The sequence below is a fragment of the Mastigoproctus giganteus genome, chromosome 7, assembly GCF_048544385.1.
Source record: "Mastigoproctus giganteus isolate SK-2022 chromosome 7, ASM4854438v1, whole genome shotgun sequence".
Classification (NCBI taxonomy): domain Eukaryota; kingdom Metazoa; phylum Arthropoda; class Arachnida; order Uropygi; family Thelyphonidae; genus Mastigoproctus; species Mastigoproctus giganteus.
This window is the reverse complement of record NC_143581.1, coordinates 101,112,470-101,133,899: the sequence shown is the minus strand read 5'-3', so window position 1 is coordinate 101,133,899 and position 21,430 is coordinate 101,112,470.

Below are 21,430 nucleotides of genomic sequence, written 5' to 3'. Positions count from 1 at the left end.
TGTTGGTCCTGTCTGTAAGTTGAAAGTGGGAATCTGAAATTAAGGATTTAATTTAATTTTATGTGTTTTTGATGGTTAAATGCATATTTTTACCCATAGATATGTACTGTGGCTCCAGCTGTTGGTTCTTTCTGCAAGTTGAATTTGTCTCCCGATGTTTAGAGACAAACTTTGTCTTTGAAAACTAAAGATTTTTATTTTCCAATGTTTTTTCCTTCTTATTCTCGAATGTAAAGTTTTTATTTCCAATGATTTACAATATTTGTATCCCTATGTTTAGAGATACACTTTGCTTTTCAAAAAAAAACCTGAAAAGTTAAAAGATTCTACAAGTTGAATTTGTCTCCCAATATTTAGAGACACACCTTGTCTTTGAAAAACTAAAAGAAAAGATTTTATGTGATCTGTAGTATTTTATTTCCAATATTTTTTCCTTTTTTTTATTCTAGAATGTAAAGTTTTTATTACCAATGCTTGATAATATTTGTATCCATATATATATATATTTATTTATTTACCGACACACTGACTGATGACTCCATCTATTGGTCCCATCTGCAACTTGAATTTTTTTTTTTATTCTATATATTTGAAATAATTTAATGTGTTTTACATTTCTAAAAGTAATGTAAGTATCCCAAAGTTTAAGGTTATTGATTAATGGAAAAAATTAAATCTTATTTTTCTAGTATCTAAGAAAAAAAAGACATACACATTATTTTACAAATAGATATATTTTTTATTGATAAGATTTTTACAGAACTAGCAACAAATCACAAAAAATTAAAACAAACACTTGCCTAGGTACATTGCTTTTATCTGAACTGATACATTGTATATTTCAGCATGTAGGCAGTATGAAGTTCATCGATCATCGAAACTACAGAATTGTACAAACCACAAGCATTGAATTCTGTGGGTACTCCTTCTTTCAAACACTTAGCAGAAAAAATTTTAACACTTTTATATGGTTCAGCAGTTCTTATGTAATAAGCATATATGTCATTAAATGTTACATCGAAAGAATTTAAAACACATCATTCTTTATACGTTCTCTAACACTGTCAAGGTGCTCAACTGTTTGCATTAGCAGAAATGCAGGCTTTTCGTTTTCTAGGCGTTGAAGAAAATAATCTATGTTTATGATTCTAGTAGACAAATCTTCAAGTTCAGAAAGATGTAGGGATAAGCGTACCTCAGGCTCTAGCAAGAAGTGTTTCCAATAGAAGTCGCCAGTACCTTGCTCTGATTTGATCCGGAGTCGGTGCAGTGGATTTCATCTTTAGCTTTAGCTCTAACGAAAAGCAAGATATCAGACATTTTGTCTTTGAATTCAGTCCACGGTCTTCTCGATAACCGCATGTGTGCATTAGTTGTCTCAACCGTAACATACGGTTCAAATTCGTAACAAGAAACACACACTGTGGTACAATGATCCAATCGTCTATAGAAAACAACGTTCTGTTTTCTTATCGTCAAACTTTTCAGACCATGAGAATCAGGAAAAATTACAACCGTGGAAATATTACAACCACACAGAGAAAGTTTGAAACTGTAACTGGAATCCAAATGTTACCACTTCATGCGCACAGAACCTGGTCATGTGGTTACAAATGCAATCACTTGTGACATAGCAGAAGCGATAGAATGCGCACACCGTGCAATAAAACAAAGGTTTGTTTAATTTCAAAAGAAAGCGACAACCTTATGATAGCAAACGTGGACAACGATCAGAAGATTTCCCGATTCGCTGTCACTTCTAAAAACTTTCAGTTTTTATTTTCCAGTATTTTTCATTCTTATTCTAGAATGTAAAGTTTTATTTCCAACACTTCATAATATTTGTATCCCAATGTTTAGAGATACTTACCCAAAGAAGACTGTCACTTTATGATCACATGTTTTAAACATGTGAGCGCTAGTTGTATCTCTCTCATATAACAGAAACAACTCATTTCCTTTTCTCACAGCCCACCCGTCGCTGATGTCGCAAGTAATGTCAAGCCTGTGACTTTGTTTTAAAAGGGTTCATTTGTCGTTGAGAATCTGAAGTTAATTATTTTATTTTATTTTTATGTGTGTTTTTTGATGATTAAATATATATCGGTCCTTTCTGTAAGCTGAAAAGTGAAATGGCAAGTGGGAGGTTGCCCAGGTTTAAATCCACATTCCTAATTCCTGGAACAATATTTCCGAAGACTGGGTTGAGTTTGCAACTCTGCAGAAAGAACCAACAACCAGGAACACGTAAAGTGTTCCTGACTATTGCAACACGTAAAGTGTTATTTCCAATGCTTGATAATATTTGTATCCCTATGTTTAGAGATACTTTGCCTTTGAAAAACCTGAAGAGAGAGAGAGAGAGAAAGAGAGAGAGAGAGAGAGAGAGAGAGAGAGAGAGAGAGAGAGAGAGAGAGAGAGAGAGAGAACTGACTTTCGTTTTTTCCCAGGTAAATACACACCCAGTGGCTGCCACACATGTGTGCATAAACCTATTTTCAGAGAGAAAAACAGATAGTCAAACCCAGGAACCAAGTACCTTTTTTTTTTTTTAACACTCACTGCTTTCAAAAATCACATTTCAAAGCAAAAGCATTTCACATTTCAATTTTAGTTTAAATGAAAATATATATATATATAAACTTTAAATTGAAAATCAAATCTTATTCTAAAGTAATTTTTCCAAATTTACTATACCTTCGAAAAATCTGAAAGTTAAGATTTTTTTTTACATGTTCCACAAAGGAAGACTATAATGCCAGCTCCATCTAGCAAGTCGTTCTGCAAGCTAATTTATTATTTTTTTTTCTCTTTTAAAATATAATGATTTTTACATTATAAAGTAATTTTTCTCAAAGTTGTTTAAGATTTTAAAGCTATTGATTAATTTGCAGTTTTACCATGTTATTTCTCTTTCTATAGTAACTAAGAAATGAGATATATTTTTCCCAAAGTTGTTTAAGATTTTAATGCTGTGATTAAATGCCGTTTTACAAAGTTATTTCTCTTTCTATAGTAACAAAGAAATGACATACACACAATATTTTACATATAGATATTTTTATTGGGTTTAACTTAACATGATTAGCAGTAAAAAGCTTTAAAATGTCAAGAAAAGTTAAACCTGACTACAGTAACCGGTATCTGTTGTTGTGAAATCATCACGACTTCCATCAATCAACATAACCGGCACTGTAGATGCACCTGACGTTGAAAAAGCACTTTCACTCGCCGCATACGGATTCCAAAATTCGATATCACCCATTTCATCTTCATGTTCCAAATCCACGCTGTTATCCAGAGCCGGGAACTGAACATCGTTGTCAAGGGAGTATGCTAATTGATCTGAATATGACTTCGAACTTCGAAAACAGGAACCCCAATTAACCAACCCAAACGCACCCACAACCCAAACGCGTCCACTATAGGGCTGTGGACGCGTTTGGGTTGGTTAATTGGGGAACCCATAGCCAACCGAGCATCCACAGCCCTTCTGCATCGCAGAAGGTCTGTGGATGCTCGGTTGGCTATGGGTTCCTGCGTTCGAAGTTCACTCTTGTACATCCTATAGGGTGTAAAAATTATTTTAGTTTTTATTTCATACCCTAGATGGTGCCACGTATTTTTCTATTTTTTATTTATTTATTTTTATTTTTCGGAGGCTCGAACCCATGTCATCCTTACTGGCTGTCTGTATCTAATCCTTCATACGCATTAGGCTTGGTTTGAATGGGCTGTGCAAATCAGAAAAACGTTCTTAATTTGGTACATGGCAAATGTCAAATGAACCTCGAGAATTGGGATTTTAGTTTGTCTTGTCATCGCACACCTTGTACGTCGGTTGATGAAAGCTTTGTGGCAATTAATCAACAACGTTAAAATCTTAAACAACTTTGGGAAAATATATGTCATTTTTTAGTTACTATAGAAAGAGAAATAACATGGTAAAACTGCAATTAATCAATAGTTTTAAAAAAGAATCTTTAACAACTTTGGGAAAATTACTTTATAATGTAAAATCGTTACATTTCAAAATAGAACAAAAAAATAATAAATCAACTTGCTGAAAGACTCACTAGATGGAGCCATCCTTAAACTTTAAAATATCTTGTCATCGCGCCTCTTGTACATCGGTTGATGAAAGCTTTGTGACAATTAATCAACAACATTAAAATCTTAAACAACTTTGGGAAAATATATATCACATCTTAGTTACTATAGAAAGAGAAATAACATGGTAAAACTGCAATTAATCAATAGCTTTAAAAAGTCTTAAACAACTTTGGGAAAATTTCTTTATAAACAAACCCCGGGGGCTCACGTCTGGTGAGTATGGGCTTGGCACACCCAGGGTCCTGAGCTGGATATCATCATTCTTCTCTTTCTTGGTGATTCCCTTCTACTTTTGTCTCTCTCTCTCTCTCTCTCTCTCTCTCTCTCTCTCTCTCTCTCTCTCTCTCTCTCTCTCTCTCTCTCTCTCAGGGTTACTCGGGAACTTTTTTTTTTTTTTTTTCCTGGTGCAGCATAAGCCTCAGACTTCCTTGCATCATGTGGATATTAATAATAATAATAATAATAATAATGTAAAATCGTTATACAGTGAAACTTCCCTTTAACGGACAGCCATGGGGAATGAGAATTTGTCCGTTAGACAGAAGCGTCCGCTAACAAGAAGTTTGAGGGAGAAAAAAAAAAGGAAGAAAGAAAAATCGTTAAACGTTCAAGGTAAAATTAAATTAAAATATATACAAATTTTGAACAATATTTTTGTAAATATATAAATACATACACAAGAGATAAAGAAAAATCGTCAAACGTTTAATGTAAAATTAAATTATATACAGATTTTGCACAATATTTTTGTAAATAATATACATACAATTGTGCTATGCATATTATGACTTTATCTTAAGAAAAATACATACAGTAATTGCTTATTTTCTTCTGCACCCTGTTCCGACTGATAATTTTGTTTTCAACATTTGTTCCATTAGAAACCATCGAAAGGCCTTCAGTATCTTCTTCAGCGGCGAAAAACATTTTTAAACGATTGATTTGTATGAGCGCTTCTTCCATTTTCATCGGTGGTTCGTCATTAATATGTTCTTCGACAGAATGACCTCCTTCCATTTCTTCATCCTCATGAGGAACTTCTTGAAAAATATCGATGATAATGTCGTTGATATCTATAGCACCACTTCTGTAGTGAGGTTCGAGTCTATATCTTTGTAGCCAGGGTCACTTGTAGCTGAAGTATCGTACATTATCAATAGATGTTGAAGTTCTTGTTCTTCTTGGTGCTCCACATTGCTGTTCACAACTTCAATTTTTGTGTTTGAAAAGCCAGACTTTACAAAACAGTTCACGACAGTTTGTTTTCTAATTGCGTTTACTGAAGAGGAAATCCATTGAATCGCATCTAGGATGCTGATTTTCTTTGCAAGGTCACTCGCACATGTTGCATCGTTCATGTTTGCAATGAGATGTCTTAAAACACGTTTTCTGTAGTGAAGTTTAAAATTTTTTATTATCCCTTGATCCAACGGCTGACACTCTGCAGTTGTGTTTGGTGGCAAAAAAATGATTTGAATGTTGGACAATTCAATGTGCGGGTGAGATGCAGCATTATCCATGAAAAGAATAATTTTTCTGTTTTGACGAATCATGTTTTGGTTAAAGTGACTTATCCATTCGCTCATGATATCTCGTGTCATCCACGCTTTTTTATTAGACTTCCAATCAACATCCAAAAGATTCAACTTTATGCCCTTGAAACAACGAGGATTTTGTGGGTTTCCTATAACAAGAGGTTGTTCAAAGTCTCCCAGCATATTTGCACACAATAGTACAGTCAAGCGTTCCTTAGAAATTTTTCCGCCCTGGCACTTTTCGTTTTTTAGACTCATTGTTTTTTCAGGAAGAGCTTTAAAAAAACAACCCTGTTTCGTCACAGTTGTAAATATCCTTAGCTTCAAAATCACGACATAAATCTTCGAATTTGACGGTCCACTCTGTTACAACCCCAGTATCAACAGATCCACCTTCACCATTTACGGTTTTCCAAGAAATTGTATGCCGAGTTTTGAACTTATCCAGCCATCCCACAGAAGCTTTGAAGTCATTTACTCCAATAGATTTCGCAATCTCCAAAGCCTTTTCCCTAATAATAGGCCCATTAATGGGAATTTTTTTAACAAGTGCGCGACAAAACAACTCATAGGTAACATTGTCAATTTGAAGTCCAACAGATTTCGGGAATGATTTTTGAACCTGATCATTTCCGTGTTGCAAAAATTGCTTGAGCAGTTCTTTTTTTTTTCTTTAGGATGTCGCTTACCTGCGTCTTCCCGATTTTGAATTTTGCAGCGAGATTGCGAACACTATTGTTTTGCCGATCATACGCATTAATGAGTTCGACTTTATCTTTTAAAGTTAAATGTTTACGAGAAGACATTGTGCACGTCACACGACACTGAACAAAACTGAAAACTGAAACTCAAAAGACGAAAGGCCGACCAAATCCCCCCCCCCTGCACACACCGAATTCATCAGAAGTTTTACACGTGCCTTAAAATTCTTGAAAAAGGGTTTAGAACCGCGACGTAAACTTTGATAAAATTCAGAGAATCGAAAATAGAAAATAAACACACGATTGAGGCAATACGTGGAAGAAAAGTTCCTAGAAAAAGGGCCGTGAGCTCGCCCACTGTCCGTTATGGGGAGATCAAATTAAGTGCTAATCTAAACGAAACAGTGCAGATAGCCTGTCCGCGTCCGTTACAGAGAATATCCGCTAAACAGAAGCTGAAAATACGTTAAAACCAATAGAGGTGAGTTGGGGAATTTGAAATTGTCCGTTGTACAGAGATGTCCGTTAGGAGAAGTTTCACTGTATTTCAAAATAGAACAAAAAGTAATAAATGAACATGTTGAAAGTCTCACTAGATAGAGGCAACATCATAGTCTAACAGCAAAGTAAATATGTTTAAACAAATAAACAACTAAAGATACTTGGTTACTGTGCTTGACTATCTGTTTTTCTCTCGGAAAATACGTTTAAACAAATAAGCAACAGAAAGATATTTTCATTACTTTTAAAACTAACACTAAAGCAATTCCATATTGAAAAAATACCACTTAGGTCTGTAAGTAGAGATGTTGAAAGGCTAATGTTATAATAATAATAATAAGATTCTTTATTAACATAAATTTTATACACTAGTGATTCCTTACACAGAAAGCCAGAGGAATCTTACAATTAGTTGTTTATACCAGTGATTTTGATTTATAAAAAAATAATAATAAAATAATAATAATAACTAAATAATAATTAGTAGATCAGAGCAAAGATAATAGTCAAAATGTAAAAATGAATGAAGTAGTAATTACAGCGAAAAAGGACTACAAGTTGAGCAGAACATGAAATTACATCGGCTAACTAAGATCGGCACTTACATAAATGTCTTTTACAAACAGCAAGATGGGACAAGATGCCATCTCGATATGCCTTGTCTATCGTCCACAGGTCGATGTCGATGTTGAGCGAGTTGAGAGAGTGTCCTGTCCAGAGTCACATTAGGGAAGTGTCTTTTGAAATTCTGTAACCGCTGGAGCCTTGAGCATAAGGAGGGAGTACTACGGAGATGTCTGCCTGGCAAACGCCAACCAACCGTGTTCCAGATGTTGATATGATCCTGCTTAGCCGAGCACAGATGAAGGAATGACTTTATTTTTAGCACATGGGCTCTGTGGATTATGGGCGTATATTGCAGGTTGCAGGAGAGAGTAGATTTAGATGTTGTGTAGATCTGGTGCGACCACAAGTTGGCCCACTTCAGCACCCAGAATTCGAGGCCCCATAGTTTCCTGAGGCTGGTGGGTGGTGCCGCCGACCAAACTTTCACGGCATAGGAGAGTACACTACAGAAGTAAGTTGCGAGGTATTTCTTGATTATTTTCTTATTGTGCGTTTTGCACAGATCAATTTTCATTCCCCAGAACGCTCTCAGGGCTTTGGAATACTGAGCTTGGATTTGTTTTTTATAGGTGAGGTTGGCATCAAGGATTACTCCTAGGAAATTGACACTATCTGTGGGAGTCAGGATATTTCCTGCCAATACCGGAAGTAGAGAAGATGCAGTATCAGTAGAAGTCATCCGACTTGGCGTAAAGATGAGATAGTTTGACTTCTCTGGATTGACTGACAGGCCAAAAAATTTAGCATACTTATAGAATGTATTTAGGTAGCTGTTTACAGATTCAGAGGCGGTTTGTCTTTTTTGTGAAGGACCAACATGGCGTTTTTATGGCAAGTAGCAAACAATATCATCAGCATACGATAGGAACGCTGGAATTTGATCCATTAGTGGAACGAATATTGCTGCAAATAACAAGGCTGAGAGACAACTACCTTGTGGGATCCCTACTTCGACGCTACTTATGCCTACTTATGCTTGTATTGACAACGTTCGTATCCAGACTAAACGAACATTCAGTAGATGGTTTAAAATTCGAGTTGCATATCTGTTTTTTCTCTCTAAAAATACGTTTAAACAAATAAGTAACAGATTGAAGTTGTTTCCTCTCTATGTGAAAGAAAAACAATGCAGGGATTAAGAAAAAAGGAAACAAGCTTTTCGCTACAGCATATGGTCTGTGAATTCAAACTAACATGTGTTCATAAAATAAAGCTGTCGCCTTCTTTGAAGTTAAACAAAGCCTTTGTTTTATTGTGGCTCTGTGTATCTGCACTTTGGGTCTACTATGTGTTGACTGTGAGCGGCTGTAAATACGCACACAAAACACCTCATTGTCTAAATTTCAACTTAAAGTTTAAAATGACTTGCCATCGCACACCTTGTACATCGGCTGGTGAAAGTTTTGTTTTGAACAACTCTCTTGGTTCCTCTGAAGTTGAAAACTTTTTACCTATAAAGGGCTTTGACGATGATTTTAATTGGGATCGTGAATTATATTTTATAAGTGTTAAATGTTCAACACCTGTCTCAAACAGTGAAAGCTCAACGTCGGATGTTTCAAGCATGGGTTACTATGGCGATCTGTCATCGGCTACTACGTCTAGGTCATATTCAGATCAATCAGCATACTCCCTTGACAACGATGTTCAGTTCCCGGCTCTGGATAACAGCGTGGTCTTGGAACGTGAAGATGAAATGGGTGATACCGAATTTTGGAATCCGTATGCGGCGAGTGATAGTGCTTTTTCAACGTCAGGCGCATCATGGAAGTCATGATGCGCCTTGGTTTGACAACAACAACAGATACCAGGTACTGTAGTCAGGTTTAACTTTTCTTGACATTTTAAAGCTTTTTACTACTAATTAAAGTTAAACCTAATAAAAATATCTATTTGTAAAATATTGTGTGTATGTCATTTCTTAGTTACTATAGAAAGAGAAATAACATGGTAAAACTGCAAATTAATCAATAGCTTTAAAATCTTAAACAACTTTGGGAAAAATTACTTTATAATGTAAAAATAATTATATTTCAAAATAGAACAAAAAATAATAAATTAGCTTGCAGAACGACTTGCTAGATGGAGCCGGCATCATAGTCTTCCCGTGTGGAACATGTAAAAAAACCTTTACTTTCAGATTTTTCGAAGGTATAGTAAATTTGGAAAAATTACTTTAGAATAAGATTTGAGTTTCGAATTAAAGTTTATATAGATTGGTTCACTACCAGTGCGACAAATGTGCAGGAGGTGTAAGGGGCACAAAGACGAATCGGAATCACAAGCATTGCAAGGTCCGAAATGCCTTCGTCATGCGGTAGAGGACGTTGAACGGGAGGTCGCGTGAACAGCGATCCCGCAGGAAGTCAGCATTTGTGAACTGTTTCTGTTGAAGAAACCAAGTAGCAAAAGTCCTCCGGAGTGGATAATCCGCAGGCTCCAATGATTGTATGCGTTTGCTGATGGTATGAACTCATTTGGTTTGTTGACAGTGTCCTCCATACAGTGGATTGGGAAATACCCAATCGTTGGCCTATCGCTCGAGTACTCGTACTCGGATTGCCTTCTGCAAGACATAGGACATTCTCCTCATTGTCTGGTGTCCTCGTCGTTCGCTCTCGATTCACGGTACCTCTCGTGAAACAACCAGTCTCACGTAACCTTCTGTGCACACGTGCGGAAATCGTATGATGAGAAGCACTCCTGTGCGGGAAATGTTCCTGGTACAAGCGCAGAGCAGCACACCCGTTACAGTCCATAGCTCCATACGCGAGGTGCATGTCGGCCAGTTCAACATTTGAATACTCGTCCACACTACTGCCTCGGTAACCGGTTCGCAAATGCTGACTTTCAGCGAGATTGCTGTTCACGCGACCTCCCGTTCAGCGTCCTCTACCCTGCAATGCTATGTGATTCCGATTCGTCTTTGTGCCCCTACACCTCCTGCAAGTTTGTCGCACTGGTAGTGAACCACCCTGTATATATATATTCATTTAAACTAAAATTGAAATGTGAAATGCTTTTGCTTTGAAATGTGATTTTTGATAGCAGTGAGTGTAAAAAAAAGAAAGATACTTGGTTGCTTGGTTTGACTATCTGTTTTTCTCTCCGAAATTACGTTTATGCACATGTGCCTGGCAGCCACTGGGTGTGTATTTACCTGGGAAAAAACGAAAGTCAATTGTTAGACCGAGAGTTTCAGGATTTCTCAATAATCAGGCGGAATCTATTCTCTGATAAATAGCTAATGCAGTGTCTTGGGATATTTTAAACTTTATTAAAAATGACGCCTCTTTAAAACTCTTCGGTCTACCCAAAATAAACCATTCAATTGTTGCAAATTATATCTCGGGAATCTGTGGGATAAGATCATAAAACTATATTCATTCGAAACCTATGTTGTAATACAATAAGAGAGCAGAAACTTATTTTCAAAGGAGAGTGAGTGTACAGACCAATAATGCTTTTCCCCATCACCCTAGTTCAACAAAGCCAGAACATCTCCTCTTTCACGCCCACGATGGTACTAGAAGGGGATTTATTGCTACAGCGTGGGGGGGGGACGTTCAGTTGTCCCTGCGAAATGGACATTCCACGATGATTCTATCACTGTGACGTAGAGCGAGATAATGTTAGTATATAAGAGATGGGAGGCACCAAGAGGGGAGAAAGGAGACACCTTTGAGTCTTTTCCAACAGAGAGACTGGCAGGAGAGTGGAACGTCTTGCCGTCGAAAGTTCAGGGTCCAAACGATGTGAAGGGAAGGTTCTGCAGTCGTGTTTCGCTCCAGCCGAAAAGAACGGCCGAGAAGAAATCAAGACAAAAAGGAAGCATTGCTCAGAAGATCACACCCTAGTTTCTACCGGAGGAGAGGAGGTCCCACTGGCTGTCCTGAAGCAAGAGATTTAACTAGTAAGCCCTTATTTCATTTGTGCGAATGTAAGCTTAGAACATGACACAAACAGATACCATTTCAATGCTTCCTTCCTAAATATTTAACCTTTGTGAATTTGATAATAAAATGGGAATTTCTCCCAGAGTAGTTGGTACACAGAATCGTACAGCAAAGTTCTGGGGGGATAAGAACCAAAAGGGGATGAACCTGTTCACATTAGAACGCAGGTAAGACGGCCTAAAGATGATGAGCACATCAAAAGTACTTTGCCCAAGGTTCTCCTGTTCCAACCGTACTTGTTCTATGTTGAAGTGTTTTGTGAATTGAATTGTTGTAGCTTGTAAATCTAGAACAAAATAATAAGTCTATTGAAGGAATAGTTCCAGTGATACCAGAATCCAGTATGTTGTAAGCAAATACCGGATCCTTGTTCTGAACAGAAACCTAGAAGCTTATATACACACATAATTTTAACTTCTACTCAAACCCACTAGATGGAATGTAAATCTGTATGCATGTTTTCTTTTGTGATAATAAATATTGTTATGTGTTACACAATGTCTCATTCTCTCTGCATGTAATCAAATACACCATTTCGAACCCAGGAGGGGTCATAGCGGGGGATCGAGTTTGACATCCTGTGTTCACTCGATCTTTTAAACACAACGTGAATTCAATGCTGCAGCGATTGGGTGCTAGAAAAGCATTTAATAGCCGAGAGCACGGATTTTGTCCTAGCCCGACGATCATCTTATTTAGAACAATTATCATAGGAAAACTAATACGGCCATAAGTCGAGGGGAATAAACACAGAAAGAGAGAAAGACAGGAAGAGAGAGAGAGAGCCCCTGACAATATGGTTTCCGTGACCATGATGAGAAAAAAAATGTCTAGCCAATGCAGAACAAAGACGCAAGTACTAAACCCCTGATGGTTTTTATGATCCAAAATAAAACAGAACATTTGAAGTGCAGAAATAGATGAAGAGCGAAAAAAAAAAAATGGTTGTAGTTGCTGGTGTTTTGAGAAGTTGGCAGAGTGAAATGTTGTATTATTTCTACATTTTCTATACTCAATAACAACATATTGTTGCTATTAGCATTAGTACTATTGTTTGAGTAGGCACAGCAAAAAGTAGCAATTTTCTCATTAACCTAATAGCAGTTTAGACACAATTGGCTAAAGGATGAAGGGTAGGCGAATTTAAGTTGCTGCTTATTGTTAGCATAAATATTTTATATTATTTCTTTTAAGTGTTGTTAGTGTGTATTTATGTCTTGAGAACTTCAAAAGGTAAGTCCATAGTGTAAAACGTTACTGTAATTTAAACGTATTGTAATTTAAAATACTTGTATTTATGTATTGAAATATACAAGCGGCCTATTTAAGTGGGAAGGACTATACTTTATAGTTAGGGTTATTATTTGAATAAATAACGGTAAAATAATAATACTATATGACAATGGAAAGTCAGAATTTAGATGGGGCGAGTTTAGCCATATCAGAATCATTATTCCCAACAGAACCAGAGTCATCTGTTGATCAGGTAAGAACAAATTCAGCTTTATATGCGGGTTATATCAATTTGATCCCAACGTTTTGTGGGTCAGAAGAAGAAATTCCGATTTCTCAGTTCTTTGAAACACTGGAAGAGGTAGTGGAAATTACAAATTGGACAGACGCTCAAAAATTAATTATTATTAAATCGAAACTTAGGGGAGAAGTCGCACAATTTTACTCACATTCGCTCGAATTACGTGCAGAGAAAAATTATCAGCGATTTAAGGCAGCTTTGGTTGAGCGTTTCAAACGAACTGAGCCTCTTATAACTCAACTACAGCGCTTTAGCACTGCTAAACAAAATGCAGATGAATCAGTTATTCAGTTTGCTTCGCGTTTAAAGAACTTGTGCAGGATGGCTTATCAGATGGAAAAAGAAACACCTGAAATTTTGGCACTAAGGGATCAAACCCTTCTAGCTCAATTCCTAAACGGATTAAATATGAAGCTGAAACGTTTGGTCCTGAGTCAGAATCCGACCAATTTTCAGGCCGCAGTGGGGGTAGCATCTCTCGAAGAAACGAATGAAAAGTTAATGCAAACTCATCAAAAAGCTCACATAAATGTAGCTAACAGTATCGTTCACAATGAAAAACAAGCGATAGTAACAGATAACGTTGAAATAAACAGCCTAGAAAGACAACTATCTTCATTAAATGATCGATTTCAAAAATTTGTGTTAAAAATTAATGATCAGTTAAAAGAAATCAGTAATAATCTAAATAGTTCATACTGCTTATTTAACGAACAGGAAGGAGAGGGAGCAGGGGAGAACGAATGACATCACCAGTAGTAGGGGACAAGCGTTCTCCTTTCACTTACCCCAAGGCAGGGAGAAGAGCAATAATTTTACCGAAGGACCAAGTCTTTCCACGCCGTTAGAGGGGACTTTTTATCGGCGACGAACGGTACCCAGAAACATGTATAGGCCCTGTCCAAAAGTTAGGGGGTCCTTTCCTAGTACAAATATAAATCGTGTTCCAGCTAGAGTAAATGCAGATTCTATTAATACAAGGCCTAGGGAAGCATTATATGACAAAAATGAAGAATATAGACAACCCAGGTGGGCGAATCAGAGACATGTAAATCACATGGGGATCTCTTCACGTTGGCAGTTTAGGGACAGGCCAAGATGACAACGAAAGTTTCCTAAACAAAATATTCGGGGAAACAGAGCTGAACATGGCGTCTTTACAGCAGATAATGACACCGATCTACCATTAGTTGATGGGCTAATACAAGGAATAAAATCGAGGTTTTTGGTTGATAGTGGGGCTTCAATCACTTTAATCAGCGCAGATATTTTCGACAAAATTAAACATAATAGATATTTAAGACAGAGGCCTCCCGATATTACTGTTTGTGGGATCGCTGGGAATATTGTGCCTCTCAATACAAAGATTACTGTAGAGTTAACTCTGGATGGGAAATCTTTTAAAGTAGATGCTTTTGTAGCACTTGATAGATTAAGTCCGCGGTACGAACTTATCTTAGGCTCTGATGTTTTAAGGAAATTTTCATTTATACTGGACGAAGGGAAAAGAATTTTAAAGTCAGTACCACTTGGGATTTGCATAAGAGAAATGGGAGTGAGAGAACGGATTATGGGCAACCAAAAGCCCTGTGTCGGGAAACTGACCTCCAAACACATTATTCCACCCAACACAGAAACGGTTTTGACAGTTCAGTGTGCAAACACATTCCATCCTGGACAGTTGGTTCTTGCTGAACCCAATTATAATCTCACTAGCAGTGAATTAGCAGTTGGAAACTCTTTAGACAAGTTGTCCAAAGATAGGAAGGTGGCTATTTCCGTAGCCAACACATCCTCTGAGCCTTTACACCTCACAGCGGGAATGGCATTAGCAAAAATTGAACCTATTAATATGCGCAAAGTTAATTTTGCAGGTGAACAAAGGAAGGTTGAAAAGTCATCTCCGGTGACAATCAAAGATTTCGATCTGGAACATTTGACTGTTAGTGAACATCAAGAACTTGTTAAACTGTTACATAAATATAAAGATGTTTTCGCCAAATCACCTAGCCAGTTGGGTCGATCCTCTGTAGTGCAACGTAGAATAAAATTAGATTCTAGTGTTCCATTTAAGCAATCTGCTTATCGTACTCCCTACGCCCTAAGATCTCAGGTAGAAGATCAAGTCAACGAACTTTTGGACGCTAATATAATCACACCTAGTTTCTCGCCTTACTCAGCGCCCATTGTGATGGTCAAGAAACGGGATGGAAATTTACGTTTTTGTGTTGACTACCGTAAATTGAACACCCACACGGTGGCAGATAGTTTTCCTATCCCTCAAATTTATGAGATCTTGGACATCCTTGGGAAAGCTCGATATTATTCCACTTTGGACCTCCAGGCCGGCTTTTGGCAGATTCCAGTCCACCCTGCGGACAGACACAAAACAGCCTTCACTACTGGCCAAGCTTTGTACGAATTTCGACGTCTCCCATTTGGCTTAAAAAATAGTCCAGCATCGTTCGCGAGAGCTATTTCTATTGTCCTTGAAGGCCTAAAGAGACAATCCATCTTCTGTTACCTGGATGACATAATCATCGCAAGCCCCGACCTCAAAACTCACATGGAAAGATTAGAAATGGCCTTTCAACGCTTGAGACAATACGACCTTAAACTCAAGCCATCAAAATGTGAATTTCTAAAGCAGGAAATATCTTATTTGGGTCATAGAGTCAATTCAGCCGGAGTTCTTCCAGACGTGGAGAACGTGGCGGCCATCAAAAAGTGCTGGGCACCTAGAACCGTTAAGCAAGTGAGAAGATTTTTAGGGATGACTGGGTTTTACAGAAAGTTTATTAAGGACTATGCAGAAATATCTCGTCCATTAACTAATCTTACGAAGAAGGATACTCCTTTTGTCTGGAATGAAGCGATGCAGGCAGCGTTTGAAAAGTTAAAAACAGCATTGATATCGGAACCGTTGTTGATCTATCCAGACTTTTCTCAGATGTTCTATTTGAGTTCTGATGCGAGTGATTTTGCAATTGGAAGCGTATTAGAACAGATTACAAAGGATGGCTCCAGGCAGCCGATCGCATACGCAAGTAGATTGCTGAAGCAGGCTGAGAAATCATATAGCACTGTGGAAAAGGAGAGCCTAGCTGTTGTGTATTCAATCTCGCAGTTCAGACCTTACTTATATGGCAGAAAGTTTGTCATAATATCAGACAATGCCGCATTGAAATATTTACTTCAGTTGAAGAACCCTACACCCAGATTAACTAGATGGAACTTGATGCTGCAAGGGTACGATTTTTCAGTGGAATACCGTCCAGGTCGCCTACACTCAAATGCAGATTTCTTATCTCGACCAGTGCTGGAAGAGGAGTCTGAGCCTAAGTCACGCAGGAGAAATGTCACAAAGACAGTTGCACCCTTATCAACTGAAGTCACCCTAGAAGCATTAGTGATGCCAAAAAATGCCACTAAAGATCTGGTGAGATCATTACAGAGAGAAGATGACAAATTAAACCTCTTAATCACACAACTAGAGAATAATACTCAATCATCAGTGAAGATTCCAGATTCATACTATCTGAACGAGGGAATACTATATCATTATACTCTTCCTGATGCAAGATCTACTAGAGAGGAACCTCTAGAACAATTAGTTGTTCCACATGCATTAAAATTAGAAATCATGAGAGCATGTCATGATCTTCCTCAGAGTGGTCACCTTGCGTTTGATAAGACATTACAAAGAGCTAAAAAAGATTTTTTCTGGCTGAATATGTTTACTGACATTAAAGGTTATGTGGACACCTGTGCCTCATGTTTGGAGAGAAGAGGATATAATCCTAAAGCAAAGGCAAGCCTGATGCAAGTCCCTGCTGAGACAACACCTTGGTACAGGGTAAGCATGGACATACTTGGGCCATTACCCACGAGTCTAGATGGGGACAAATATCTTCTCGTAGTCGTGGATTGCTTCACAAGATATGCAGAAGTGATACCCTTGAAGACACAAAAAGCTGAAGAAGTGGCAACTGCATTTATTAATTCTGTTGTGGCAAGACATGGAATTCCACAAGTACTGTTAACAGATCGAGGTAGTAATTTTTGCAGTCAGTTAATGAAAAACATTTACGAACATCTTGGAATCAAGAAGCTTCAAACGACAGCATTCCATCCGCAATCTAATGGCAAAGTCGAACGTCTGAACAAGACACTGGCAACAATTCTATCGCACGTGGTCAATACCACACAATCGGATTGGCATCTGTGCATACCGCTAGCCGTGGCAGCCTATCACTCTGCTGTCCACTCATATACACATGAAACGCCTAATTATTTATTATATGGTAGAGATTTGGTTCTACCTCAACATATTTGGACATCTCAAAGCCAGCCGACTTATGCTTCTTTAGAACATTATTCCGAACAAATGGTAGCAAGAATGCAACGCACGTACGATATAGTTCAACAACGTCTTCAAGAAGCAGCAGAAAACCAAGAACATTACCATTCCACAAAAGCTGTGGATAAGCAAATCAGGGTAGGCAGTGTGGTATATTTATATACACCGAAAGTTAGACCAGGTCAGACACACAAATTGGCACGGCAGAGTACTGGACCTTATAGGGTGATAGCCCAAACATCTCCTGTAAATTATCAAATTCAGCACATTTACAGACCCAGAGACAAACAATTGGTTCATGTAGATAGGCTTACTAAGGTAATAGATCGTAGACCTTTTCCAGAACTACGGATCGAACAGCCTGAGACTGATACACCCCACAAACCATCCATGGAACACACTAAACCGAGGGAGGCTTATCAAGAGCCAGAAGAAGAAGAAGAGCTATGGTTTGATGAAGACTTGCCAACAACCAGGTTTCCAACGAGCCTACCAGTGTCCATTCCTCTGGCACTCTTGCCAAATAGAGGTGTGAAAGAGCAGTCAATAGTGAAAATGGATCAACAGACAGTTCCACTTGGTCGAAGGGAAGAGAGAGGTCATGCTCAGCCTACACATCAGTATAACCTGCGTAGCAGAAGTCGAGAACCTCAAGTTTCCGTACCACTTCCTAGAAATGATGAAGTGACTATGATTCCTCAGTCACCGACCGAGCCAGTTATCATTGAAGAAGTTCAAATTTCTGAGGAAGATACAGAACAAGATAACTATACTGGTACTGCAGACATTGAGTCTCAACCAGTACAAACCTGTGCACAAGGAGGAGCAGAAGCACCAATGCTTCCCTCAGATAACCCAGGGCTAGTAGAAAGATTTGTGGATTGGGTCACCACTCCTGACAATGAACAAACACAGGAAGGAACTTCAGAACGAAATTGGGCGAATGATGGATATGATTATATTGTTAAGTTGATAGATGCATTAAAATGAGCTTATGGTTAACCCCCAAGAATTAGCATTTTCTTGTATTGTACTTACTGGCTTAACTTGACACTGGGCATCGAGAAGGTTACCTTAATGGAAGAAAAGGAGAAAGGATGGATTTCATTGGAGTATCATTGTGTTTATCATCAGTTATGTTATTGGATAGCTCAATGAGCACAGGGTATTAAATGGTATAGTTAGAAGCACAAGAAAGGGAACTTAATTTATCATAAGATATAGACTTCAGGTAAAAGAATAAGTTTTTTTTAGGAAATAAAAAAAGAGATTAGTGCCAGAACTTTTAATTAACTATTATTGAACAAACACTATTATTGAGCAGCTATCAATATTTTTCCCCACAAAATATATTTTGAGTATACAAGATTAAATGTAGAGAGGAAGGATGCAATTGGTCTAGGGCTTCATGGGTACCCCCCTAGTTCCCTTTTGTTTTCTCTCTCTCTCATTGCATGTCTAAATCCAAGTTCAAGGAGAGGATCTAGTGAAAACAAACAGTAAGGAAAATTAATGTTTTTGGAGATGAGAAGAAGCGATTAGCCTGGGGACGGCTGGTTCCTCCCAGTCACTACTTGTTTCTATCATTTTTCTAAAGAGAAGAGATAAATGAAAAAGATGTAACACTTGAATTTCAAGGTCAAGATAAGAGGATCTTCTTGTGCTATTTTTGAAAAGAAAACTCAGTTTTATTCTCAGATAAAGGTTGGAAACTATATAAATCAGATTCCTAGTTCCATAAATAATTTTCAAAAAGAACTTTATCTACTAATTAGAACTCTATCACATATGAAATTAAGGAGTTATGGACATTGTATTAACACAGAAAGGTCAAGACAGAACAAACAGTCATTATCAGCGATAATAAAAAAAAAAAAAAGAACAGAAACAAAACTATTGTACTTGTGCTCATGCCTCTAAAATCCAGAGTGCTGTTTGAAAACATGGTGCTAATTAAGGTAATCTATGCCTACTTGCAAATTAAGAGAATGATAGAAGATAATGAAAGAAGATAGAGAGGAAAAGTTTCTTTATTTGCCAAGATCAAGGAAGAACAAAGTTCTTGAAGCTGTCAATAATAATTAGGTTGAAAGTCAGAAGAAATAAGAACCTGATTAATCTCCTACACTAATAAAGCTGTGGAAGAAATCAGTGCTGTAATGGAAAGTTTAGTCTGTGAAGTTGAATTCATAAGATGTGCCTATTCCATGAGGACATCCACTTAGGAAGGATCAGAAACCTGTTTTAGTTCTTGGCAAAGACTATTGTTATTTGGGTCAGTGCTATTAGTGCTATTTATGTGTCATGCAGTGCAGTGCTATGTACCCCAGAGTTTCTTTTTTTTCCTGGAGAACAGAAGTGCAGTGTAGTGTCTCAACCTTCCAAAATGGAAGCAACTATTGCATTATAAACAATGAAATAAGTGCAAGGGAGCTGAACCTACTACTTTCATCATCACCAGAGAACAATCAACAGCAAGTGTTGTAATTCTGATGATCGGATAGACTTTTGAAGAATTAATGTTATACCAATGAATTAGAATTGTGTGTCAATGTGAATAACCTATTTTAATTATGAGTGCTTATATAAATGTTAATCTTAGTTTTTGTATATGTTAACTGATTTTTCCATAGTGAATTGTTTTACAATATGTCTCATAAGATAATCAGACATATTGTTTTACAATATGTCTGATTATCTTATGAGATAATCAGATTATCTCATAAGTTTATTTATGTTTATTATTTCCTAAATGATAAGGACATCTACTAATACATGTGTTTTTTTTGTTTCATGGCTACTCCTGGGAATACCCGGAGAAATTTGTGAAAATAAAGTAGATGTGCGCCTGTGCCAGGAACTCATACTGTGAAAGTAAAAGTGTGATATCATACCCCCATCAATCAAGAGCTAGCGAAGAATGAACTTTATGGCATCACAGCTAGAAGAAGGGAGATGGGATCACACAAACTCTCGTTGAACTCCCACCAGTGCACAGGCATATATCAACTAACCAAATATGTATCACATATAGCATTGTAGTACTCATGTTATTCAAGTAATTTTCACTCATATTCTCGAACCATTTTTTACATATGTCAGGCAAATATACATTACCACATATATAATCAAGTGTTTATCACATACATTATTGAAGTATTTTTTACCTATGCTATTGAGTGTTTATCATATGTGTTATTCGAGTAATTCATACAATCTGATTTTCTAGATTAGTTTACTTATATTACACAAAGGTAATAGGCTGAACCTTATAGGTAGCCTGACACCTCTTACTTACTGTTATTGTCCACATTTGTGTTATTATAATATAAACTATGAGATTGATTTATAGTTTGTAAAGGAAGGAAGCAGAGGAAAATTCATGTCAATACCTTTCATATCCCATGAACAGAATTTCCTGGATTCGAAACGGTTGTCTCGTATCCAGAAAATTTCAGCGGAGCAGGGGAGGATGTTAGACCGAGAGTTTCAGGATTTCTCAATAATCAGGCGGAATCTATTCTCTGATAAATAGCTAATGCAGTGTCTTGGGATATTTTAAACTTTATTAAAAACGACGCCTCTTTAAAACTCTTCGGTCTACCCAAAATAAACCATTCAATTGTTGCAAATTATATCTCGGGAATCTGTGGGATAAGATCATAAAACTGTATTCATTCGAAACCTATGTTGTAATACAATAAGAGAGCAGAAACTTATTTTCAAAGGAGAGTGAGTGTACAGACCAATAATGCTTTTCCCCATCGCCCTAGTTCAACAAAGCCAGAACATCTCCTCTTTCACACCCACGATGGTACTAGAAGTGGTTTAATTCCTACAGCGTGGGGGGGACGTTCAGTTGTCCCTGCGAAATGGACATTCCACGATGATTCTATCACTGTGACGTAGAGCGAGATAATGTTAGTATATAAGAGATGGGAGGCACCAAGAGGGGAGAAAGGAGACACCTTTGAGTCTATTCCAACAGAGAGACTGGCAGGAGAGTGGAACGTCTTGCCGTCGAAAGTTCAGGGTCCAAACGATGTGAAGGGAAGGTTCTGCAGTCGTGTTTCGCTCCAGCCGAAAAGAACGGCCGAGAAGAA